This window comes from Etheostoma cragini, chromosome 1, assembly GCF_013103735.1.
Source record: "Etheostoma cragini isolate CJK2018 chromosome 1, CSU_Ecrag_1.0, whole genome shotgun sequence".
Lineage (NCBI taxonomy): Eukaryota > Metazoa > Chordata > Actinopteri > Perciformes > Percidae > Etheostoma > Etheostoma cragini.
The window spans coordinates 17,905,991-17,915,600 of record NC_048407.1 but is presented as its reverse complement, the minus strand read 5'-3'; the positions used below and the strand labels follow the sequence as shown (position 1 = coordinate 17,915,600).

The 9,610-nt window shown below is 37.7% G+C and overlaps 1 long non-coding RNA gene across 1 annotated transcript in view; it reads left to right on the top strand.

The window, feature by feature from the left end:
* The first annotated feature begins 4,142 nt into the window (after positions 1-4,142).
* Positions 4,143-9,610, top strand: part of LOC117946188 — a 7,402-nt gene continuing 1,934 nt past the window's right edge. The window contains exons 1-2 of the long non-coding RNA XR_004656985.1: positions 4,143-4,356; positions 6,064-6,065. This is a non-coding gene — a long non-coding RNA (uncharacterized LOC117946188). The remainder of the gene's footprint in view (positions 4,357-6,063; positions 6,066-9,610) is intronic.

Below are 9,610 nucleotides of genomic sequence, written 5' to 3'. Positions count from 1 at the left end.
ATATAATTGTGATTATTTTGACTGATATTGCAATTGCGATCTGATTTACTATATTGAAGGGAAAGGTAGATAAATTAAATCAATAGACTAATATTACATCTTAAAAAATTAAAATGATTATAGTGTGATTTTCGCAAGGCTCTGTACCAAATATGTTTTCTGAAGTCTGTAGGACAGGATTTGTAGGCGGGACGTCTCTGCAGCACCACAATACTTCATTCAGAATGATTTGACCCATATTTTGCCTTAAACAAATATTGTGCCCCTCTGCTATTTTCCTATTGCACTAGTCCATATTGTAACATCGATACAATTGCGATTAATTGTGCAGCCCGAATCACAATGATGTTGGGGGGCGCTAAGCGGCGTATGGAGCAACATTGCCTCTCCAAAGTAGCCTCGGGAGGGAACTTGTTTTGGTGGAACATTTGTACGTTTAAAGGTTGTTTTAGTCGTGCAACAGAAAGCTCAGATCGTACATGTAGTCTAGCTAGCTTTGTATAGATTTACGTTGAAGAGATCTGAAAAAAGGTTAACCATTGTCCAAATAAATTGACAATGTCAACTCAAAGCAAGACCACGGTAAAGGATATCTCGCCTTAATGATTGAAATCCGTTGGAAACGGAGTAATCCTGGAAATAGAACGTCAGGTATATAGACTAAGATTAACAATAATGTGGAGATATGAATGTGAGCCTGTGCAGGACTTTGACTGTAGGACTGTCTCTGAATGGTTTGGTTCCGTTTTACAAGCAAATGAAAAAGGCAATAGAAATTATTTGATTATATTTTTGGAGCTCTTTGTCAGGCATGTTGTCTGCAGCGGGGAAGCATACAAACACTGAGACAGCTGAGTCCATTTCTGTACCAAGTCCGGTTTCGGTGGTTTATTAACGCTTGGGGACGGGATCTCATCACACAACAAAGCTGCATTCTTTTATTCAACCAGGAGTTAAAGTCAGCTGGAACGATTCGGAACTGCTCCGGCACCTTAAAACAAGTTAAAATGAAATTAATTGGCAGCTTCATACATCAGTGTAACATTCTGCAGCAGCCCACCGCCATGACTTAATAAATAACTTACTGAATGAAGGCATGGGTGTGCGATTACTTCACATTTCTAATAAGAGCAGGACAGTTAAGTGTTTGTTAAACTGCTAAAGGCAGTTGAGAAGTGAGGATAACATTGTGGGTAGGCACCTGTGTTTTATCACATAATGACAAGATATATCAATTAAATATGTGAAAACTGTTTGACAAAAATTAAAAATGATTGATTTTGGCGAAACTTGATTAAGTGAAATAATAATATACTAATACATAAGAGCAAGTCACTCCATGACAAGTATTTTAAATGGCATTTTACGCTTACGAGAATACTTTGATTAGTCGGTGGAAGTGATTACACATGAAGGAGCACATGTTTGTGAACGGACAAAAAGGTTTTTGCTAAGAATTAACTCAACAAATGACACAATGGAGCTTTAATAAAACACAAAAGAGAACAAAGTATATTCTAATATAATTGGTAAGGTTGCCTAATATTTTTCCATCATTAAATTATGCAAATACAATAATAAATAAATTACTCTATAGTGAAACGGCTCGGTCTACAGTTAATATTTTTTTCCTCTCCTTTCTCTTGTACATGTTGATCATACACTTAGATTGCTTCATGTGAAATGATTCCAGTGCAGCAGCACAAAAAGCCTGAGCGCAATGGTACAGCCACAATATGCTTGAAAGATGAGGAACTCACCCCTTTCCAGCCATTTATTGCAAACCTTTTCTACAAAGTGCTCCAACCGGAGCCATTACACGACTGAGGTGAAAATATTTGCTTTTATCACCCATCTATTTGAACACTGGCCACATCCCCAGCCAGCAAAATGCTCAGTGTGTAGCAATCACAGTCTTGCTTTGCATGTCATCATTTCCAAACAATTTACCAGCTGCAATTAACTGACTCTAGTTGTCATCACAGTGCTTTAGGAACTCTTTGGGAGAGGAGTTAATGTATTAAAGAGACAAAAATAAAAAAGTCTGCATTAAAGGGTGCATTTGTACATACAGTCCATATATGTATCACTGATGATTGCATACACCAATTGAAAATATTTATGACCTTCCCCTGACAAATTAGAAATAAACCTGTTTGACAGGCCCCGTGCGGTTAGAACAAATGTAAGACATGAAAAATTGTTTGACACACTTTCATAAAAGCAAGTGGCGGCAAACCATCCTTTAGCATGTGGTAATGGCCTCTCGTTGTTAGATTCAATGGAAAAAGCTATTCATACTGTTACGTGATTGAAAAGAAAATTGAATCCTTTTGATGTTATAAATGTGTCTATTACCGCATTTGCACACAAAATTTCTATGGAAATTATAGAGAAAGGAGTGATTCTCTGGAGGAAATGTTTGGGAATGACATATTGAATTCTTTTCCTGTCTGAATATCAATATGGTTTATGTGTTCTAGAACAACTTCAAAACTATATGATTTTTCACTGGGCTGAAAGCCTAAAATTACTATACTATACAGTATATATGAGAAAAGGTTAATGGTTAGATATTTCTTATGTCCTAATGAACAACCTTTTCAGTTTACTGCTAAAGTTATGAGAAATTTTCTCTTTTACCTGATGAGGTATATCTGCAGCTACTGTTGGAGTTCAAAAAAGGTTCATAGGGGGGATGGGTCAACTTGACATTTAGTACCTGAAAAATTATTTCTAAAGTAAATAATCCTTTAGGGTGAGTGAGTCCGCAAGGATATAAGGGAAGCATTTTCTTTTTTTTTCTGGAACAGAGTTGGATAGACCCATTGGAAGCTTTATTCAGAGCATATCAGTCGGTTACTTAAGGCCTTGTGCTGGAGCTTTTTACAGACGCATTGTTTAAGATGTGCAGGATGTTTCTGTGACATGTAAACATTCTGCACAAACCTGTGCTTTTTTTAATAGCCATGCTATTGTCAAAAGTTACCTTATTTTGTTCACCCAGATTAAAAAAAAAAATATATTAATAATGGCAGCCCACTAAACTGTCCACATAGTCATGAAATTAACAAAGTGCAGATGTTCCTATGTTTGGTTGCCAATGAAATGGAAGAATTCCAAGAGTGTCCCCTTTCGTGCAGCTTCGCTTTGGTAATCAGGTGAGAATCCAATCTACACTGAGGGCATACCTAGTGGAAAACGACAAGCAAGTTAAAAGTACTGGTACCAACAAGGCGAGTCGAGCAGAGCCGTACCATACAGTAGAAACATGGCATCATACCGCTGATCTCTGAGCAGCTGACCAACTGAGCGTTAAGGAATAAAGACTCACAGACTTATTTGATCTCAGGTGCGAAGTGAGTGAGTGAGTAACACACGGGCTGAGAAAGGTATAAATGGGATTGGGACACCACTTCACGAGATCACATGTTTCCTTGGCAACGTTTAATAGCAAAGATGTTGCTGTTTGGGTGTTTTCCTTTTAAGTTTGTTACTTTCCACATGGCCAAGACACAGGAGATGGCTGCCAGATACCACATTTTTTCAAACTCTTGTTTTACAAGTTGAACAACTGGTCCGTTCCATGGTCATGTGTCCTAATGTTGTTTACCTTTTGTAATTTCCGGATTTCCCTATGGTCTCCGCGGTATATGCTTTGAACTGTGGGTAAACGTCTGCCTCAGTGCAGACTCACGGAAAGGGCTCGGTAAGTGTGGACTCAAACCCTCACGCCGTTTGAAATTCGACATTGGGACAACCTTAAGCCCTTACGATTTTGCGAGAATGCGCACCAAAGTCTGTGAGTCTGGACTTTGGGATAGGGCCACAGAATCACGTTCCTGACCAAATATAGCATTAATCCTCACATTTCCAGATGGAACCATGGATGTTTGGCCTTTTTGCTTGAAAAATCTATTTATTGATCATCAAAATGGTTACTGGTTATTTTTGACTAATCAATTCTTGTTGAAGGACTTGTTCCTGCCAATCTTCCCACAGAGGAAATAAATGCTGACAGAAAATGCTGTAATACTGTACTTTTCCCATACGAATTTTTATGAATTTTGAAACAAAAAAAAAAGGCACGCCGCAGACACTTGTTTGGGCTTGGGGCCAAAGAGTAGCAACGTGAAGTTTTGAGTGGATGGCGAGCGTGAGACACCATAATGGATGCCAATAAGATTCTGAATGGAAAGTTTACTTTTTAAAAGTTCCCAAATGGTTCCATTGACAAGACCAAAGTGATCTGTGTGTTTTGTCGTTGTGAACTGAGCTATCATCGCAGCACGTCCAGTCTGAAATACCACTTGATGGCCAAGCACACAGCTAATGCGAATTCTCCGCCCCCTCGTCGTTTGACAGTGTAACATTGTGTGAGAGAGTTTTTGCTCCAAGTAGGCAATATGCCAATTTGTTTTCAATTTAAAAAAAACATTTGCACATAGCAAGCCGATCCACTTTTCCTTGTTGATAAGAGCATTAAAATGAGAAAAAATAATGAGAGAAAAAGAAATCAAGGGACATTTAGAATAGATAAAAATGTATGATTAATTGCGATTATTAACAAGTTAACTATGACATTTATGGGATAAATCGCAATTAAATATTTTAATTGTTTGACAGCACTAATAAAGCAATTCAAATAGGTATCACTCAACACATGATGAGACAATGCTAATGTTTTAACGTGGCATAGAGCAGGTTAGTATGTTGAGCTAAATCCCAAATTCCAGGTTTGCATTATGATTATGTACATTATAAATCCCCACACGATGGTGAAGCATAAACTATTCCTGCTATCAACAGAGTTTTTGTTTAGCTTTTACATTTGACTGAAAGCAGATAGATAGTGGAGATATATTTGATTCTTGAATGTGTATTTAATTTCAAATCAAACAGACATTAATCTACCATTTTAACATCCTGCAAAGCGATAAGGCTATTCATTTGCTCAAATGTAAATGTGAGTCTTTAATGACAGAGAACACAATGCTATTCATTTCTCTCTCTACTGTCAATAACCCTCAGACAACCGTCATTGAAAAAGTTCCTGTAAAAACTTTTTTTTGAGTGTTTTTAATAGTGTGTGTAAAGTTATGTGTGACATGTGGCAATGCTACTGACAAAATATACAAAAAACTAAAGAGGAATCTGCATTCAAGGTAGTACACCTCCATAATTTAACCCGTCATTGAACACAAGCTGCTTTCTGATCACTACACCACAACATTATTCAATTGCCTTAATGAGTGCATTTAAAGACTTTTCAGCTATGTTCATATTTGATGTTTCGGGCCTGTTGTAAAACATTTTGAAGTCTTAGCAAATGGTTGTAATAGCTTCCTTTCAAAATGGTGATAATGATTATGGATGTATTCAAATGAAATTAAATCTCAAAGACTGTGATGCAAGTCACTGTGACTAACTCAAGCGCATCAATCATTTTCCTGAAGCTTACAGGAACACTGTCAATTCACTCGGAGGTACTTTTGATGTTGGACACAAAGCAATAATAATTACTTTAATTCAATGATACACTTTATACTCACAGTTTTAATCAAATTTCAATTTAGGATCAAAAGGATATGTTTGCATTATGCTCTGGCGCAATCCAATCCTTGAGTTTGAGGACAGATTTTCCAAGAATGCTTAATGAATAGAAAAGCAGATGGCAGTTCGTTTTTCTGCACTCATTACGTTAAAAAAGATGACAAAGTTTCCACTCCACAGGACATAAAAACCAAAACATCATGATTAAAAATCAGTATGTTATGTGAGATGTGGCAAATATAAGCTCTGATTACTTATTTCAAATTGAAAATATGCACCAAATTTGGTCATTTGCTAATGTATTTGATTAAAAGTGGTATGATGCCATACGAAAACCTTTTAAGGCTGGACCAAAGGAGGCTTTGCATTTCATGTGTGCGGCATAAATGCTGTCACACTTCTTCTACATTATCACAGGAATGTTGAGGAATCAACGTGATGGATGTGACCTGAGGACAACAGGATATTAATTTGCATGTGATTAGTAAGACTGTGATTGAGGGGATACAGAAGTGGCGTGCTGTGGTGTGTTGTTGCCGTGTCATGCGGTAGTCATCTGCTGTGCGTGTGTGTGTGTGTGTGTGTGTGTGTACAACGAGCTCAGTGGCTGCAGGTGTGAAAGTAGCCCAGGCTGTGAACTCAACACACTCCCTCATCCTCTCTCACTTCCTCTCCCTCTCGTTTCTTTTTCTCTGATTTGGTTTTACACTGCTGCACTCTACTCATTTGCATCTGCTCCTGACACCCTTGTACCAGTCACAAGCAGCCCCTCCAACACACATACTCCCTTTCTCTCCTTAACACACACACACACACACACACACAAACACGTTAAAACTCCTATCATCATTCACAATTTGTCCCATCTTTGGAGTGTGATAAGGAAGAAATATATGGTACAACATGTATAAACTGGTGGCAGAGAGGTTTCTGTTGGAATTTAGATAAATAATGTACGTAATATATTGATATTCCTATATGAATATTGACATTATAATTATCAGTTACAAGTAAAAGAACAAAAACAAAGTTCATATACAACTGTGAATAGGCTCTGTGGTCACATTATCGTAAGCACGTATCCAAGCTTGTGGCCTTCCTTTGTCTTTTATTTTGTCGGCTGTGTGTGTGTGTGTGTGTGTTTGTTGGGGGTCGGAAACATATGTTTGTATTCATACCAATGTGTTTACGATAAGATTCAAGCATCGATGCACAAAGGAACTGGTGATCAAATTTTTAATCCAATTAATTTATCCAAGCAGCAGAATGAGCTGAATATATCAGGCGACTCTGGTCATGGAGCAGTGCTGTTGAGAGCGCTACGATGAAGTTCAATTAAGACACAATATAATAATTATAAACTGCCTCAAGAGACAAGGCAGGTTCATTTCTCCAAGCGTCATTCTTCTGAGAAACGGCCTGTTTTGTTAATCACAGCTTATTCGATAAGTAGGCACCGAGATTTGCCTACAGTTTTTCCCCACTGGCTTTTAGACGTTAAATGCACCAGTTCTTTTAAAAAAACAATGTTTTTCAATGCTACAAAACATAACAAACGGAGGAAAAAGAGTGTAGTACACTGTATATTTGTTAAATATGTTATATGTTCTGCTTGCTGTTTCTAATGTGCTACTGTGACCCTCAAACACGTTATGTAGACGCTCACATTTCATGACACAATAGCAGGAGGGATTTAAACTAAATTAATGTGAGACATTTATAACAGCTATTAAAAACATGAAGATACCTATGTTGCATCAGTAGGTCTACCAGAATAAAACACATGAACAAGAAATGTTTTTAAATGAGTTTTTAATTATTTTTTTACAGTAATGTAATCATACTAAGAAACTATAATCTGTCTTAAGTTGTTATAAAACATTTTGTACAGTTTAAGAACAATCCTAAGCATTTGCAAGTCACAGGTCCCCCTGACCCCTCACAGCTCATACAATTACACATTGATTTTCTAAAGACAGCATTTAAAAAAAACGTAGCTACAGTAGCAGGACCAGGTGGTCAATCATTGTCCTATTCTCAAAGCCCTTGATGAGCACTGAGAAAGATCACAGAAATAATGCATCATTGTTCTGTCTAATTATGGCATGTCACAGACAAGAGGGGATTTGCATTTTAAACAAGCACTCGTTCTGATTGAGGAACAATTGCTATATATTTCATTAAATTGTGAGCCATGCAGAGGGCAGCACACCCCCAAACAGGAACTACAGCTACAGGAGATAAAACCCACAAAGCATCTAGTTTTACTCAAACATGTTCGGAAACTCAAGATATTCTTTAACATATGTTTGTTTGTTTTCATTTCTTTTACACTTATGCATACTTTAGTGATATTTTTTCCTCCCACCAACGATTAATTTAATCTCGCAGCCTTCTTCAAGGTCTTTTTTTCTATCCCCCCCACTCCCAGTTCAAGCAGAAATGGGAGAGGGTCTGAGGAGAAAGGGAGAGGAAGAAGAACTAAAACAAGATGCTAGAATCAAAAACGCTTTAACAGTTTTTGACTGCTTTTGCACTATTTTCTTAGAGTGGATTTGAAGCAGGGCTGGGCTCCTTCCTGAATATCTTACAGCCTCCTCAGTGTCTTTATCTACAATTCCACTTATTTACAGATCACTGGAGGAACATCTGCTCCAACACTTGCCCCAAATCTAAGAAGTGATGTTTTGCAATATACCATTTAATTTTTAATGCTGGAATTCAGTTCTCCTTCAAAACAGAAGAACTTTCATAGATAAGCTCCTTTTGATGACAACTAAACAACATCCAATAGCCTGGAAATATACTGGAATTCAAGGGATAAACAAAACTGTGGCAAACAAACAACTACAGTAATGGTAAACACTGCAAAAGTTGACAGTATCACAGCAACATAAAAGTACAGCAGCACAATTTTATCTTAGTTATAAACAAGTCTGAATGCAGCTAATCATATCAGATGAGTCGCAATGTGTCAGAGAATGTGCAACAAATAACTTGATAGGAGATGAAAAGTGTCTTGTTTTAGTTTTACACAAAGGCCTTATAAGGAAAGGTCATGAATGACCTATATTATCCAAATTCAATCCTATATTATTAAAATTCAACCAAAAAAGACCGAAAACTTGTAAAATGTTTTTTTAACAGAAACTTCAACACATAGGGAGCTTGAGCAGCTCACCTGGTAGAGCGTGCGTCCATATACAGAGGCTGAGTCCTCATTGCAGCGCCCGTGGTTTGTTTCCGACCTGCAACCCTTCGCTGCATGTCATTCACCCTCTCTCTCCCCTTTCATGTCTAAGCTGTCCTGTTACAAAGGCCCAAAATTCCCCAAAAGATTATCTTAAACAAAAAAAAAACTTCAACACATACAAGTGTACACTCAAAACACCTGCTTCACAAAGAGGTTTAGAGCGAGCCATCTTGTACAATTACAAGTACATGCCTGCCATTGTTGCTGATCCATTCTGTTACCCTGACAGACACAGATAAGTTATGATGCACCTGCATCTGTTCATCTGTACAGCAATACAGGCTGGCCTCATGCCAACACTCTTCACTTCAGCTACTGCCAAATACTACACATAGTTGATTTGCAATACAGCATAATAGGCCATCAGCTTAATTATTACTGAGAAGTTATCATCCTGAACCTTTCTCTACAGAATTGCAAGAACGAGAAAGATGGCTCATAATTCCGACATTTGCATGTGGCTCAACAACAATGTTGTTTTTCTGCTGCTCTTTGTGAACATTCCAAAGTTTATTGAGGTTTCTTTTTTTACACACATTATGTTTGTGAATCCAAGAGAGGAAAGAGACTGAAAGGAGCACAACAGTTTACAGTTTCAGACATTTACACTGGTAACAGCTGCTCTGTAACTCGCGATACACTACATCGATCTTCCTTACCAGGCATACGTTGCAACATGCTGCACTGAATATTGCTACAGATTACTATTATTTAAAATATACATACTTAAATCTGTGATACAGTACAAAGGGGTGTGTGTGTGTGTGTGTGTGTGTGTGTGTGTGTGTGTGTGGGGGGGGGGGG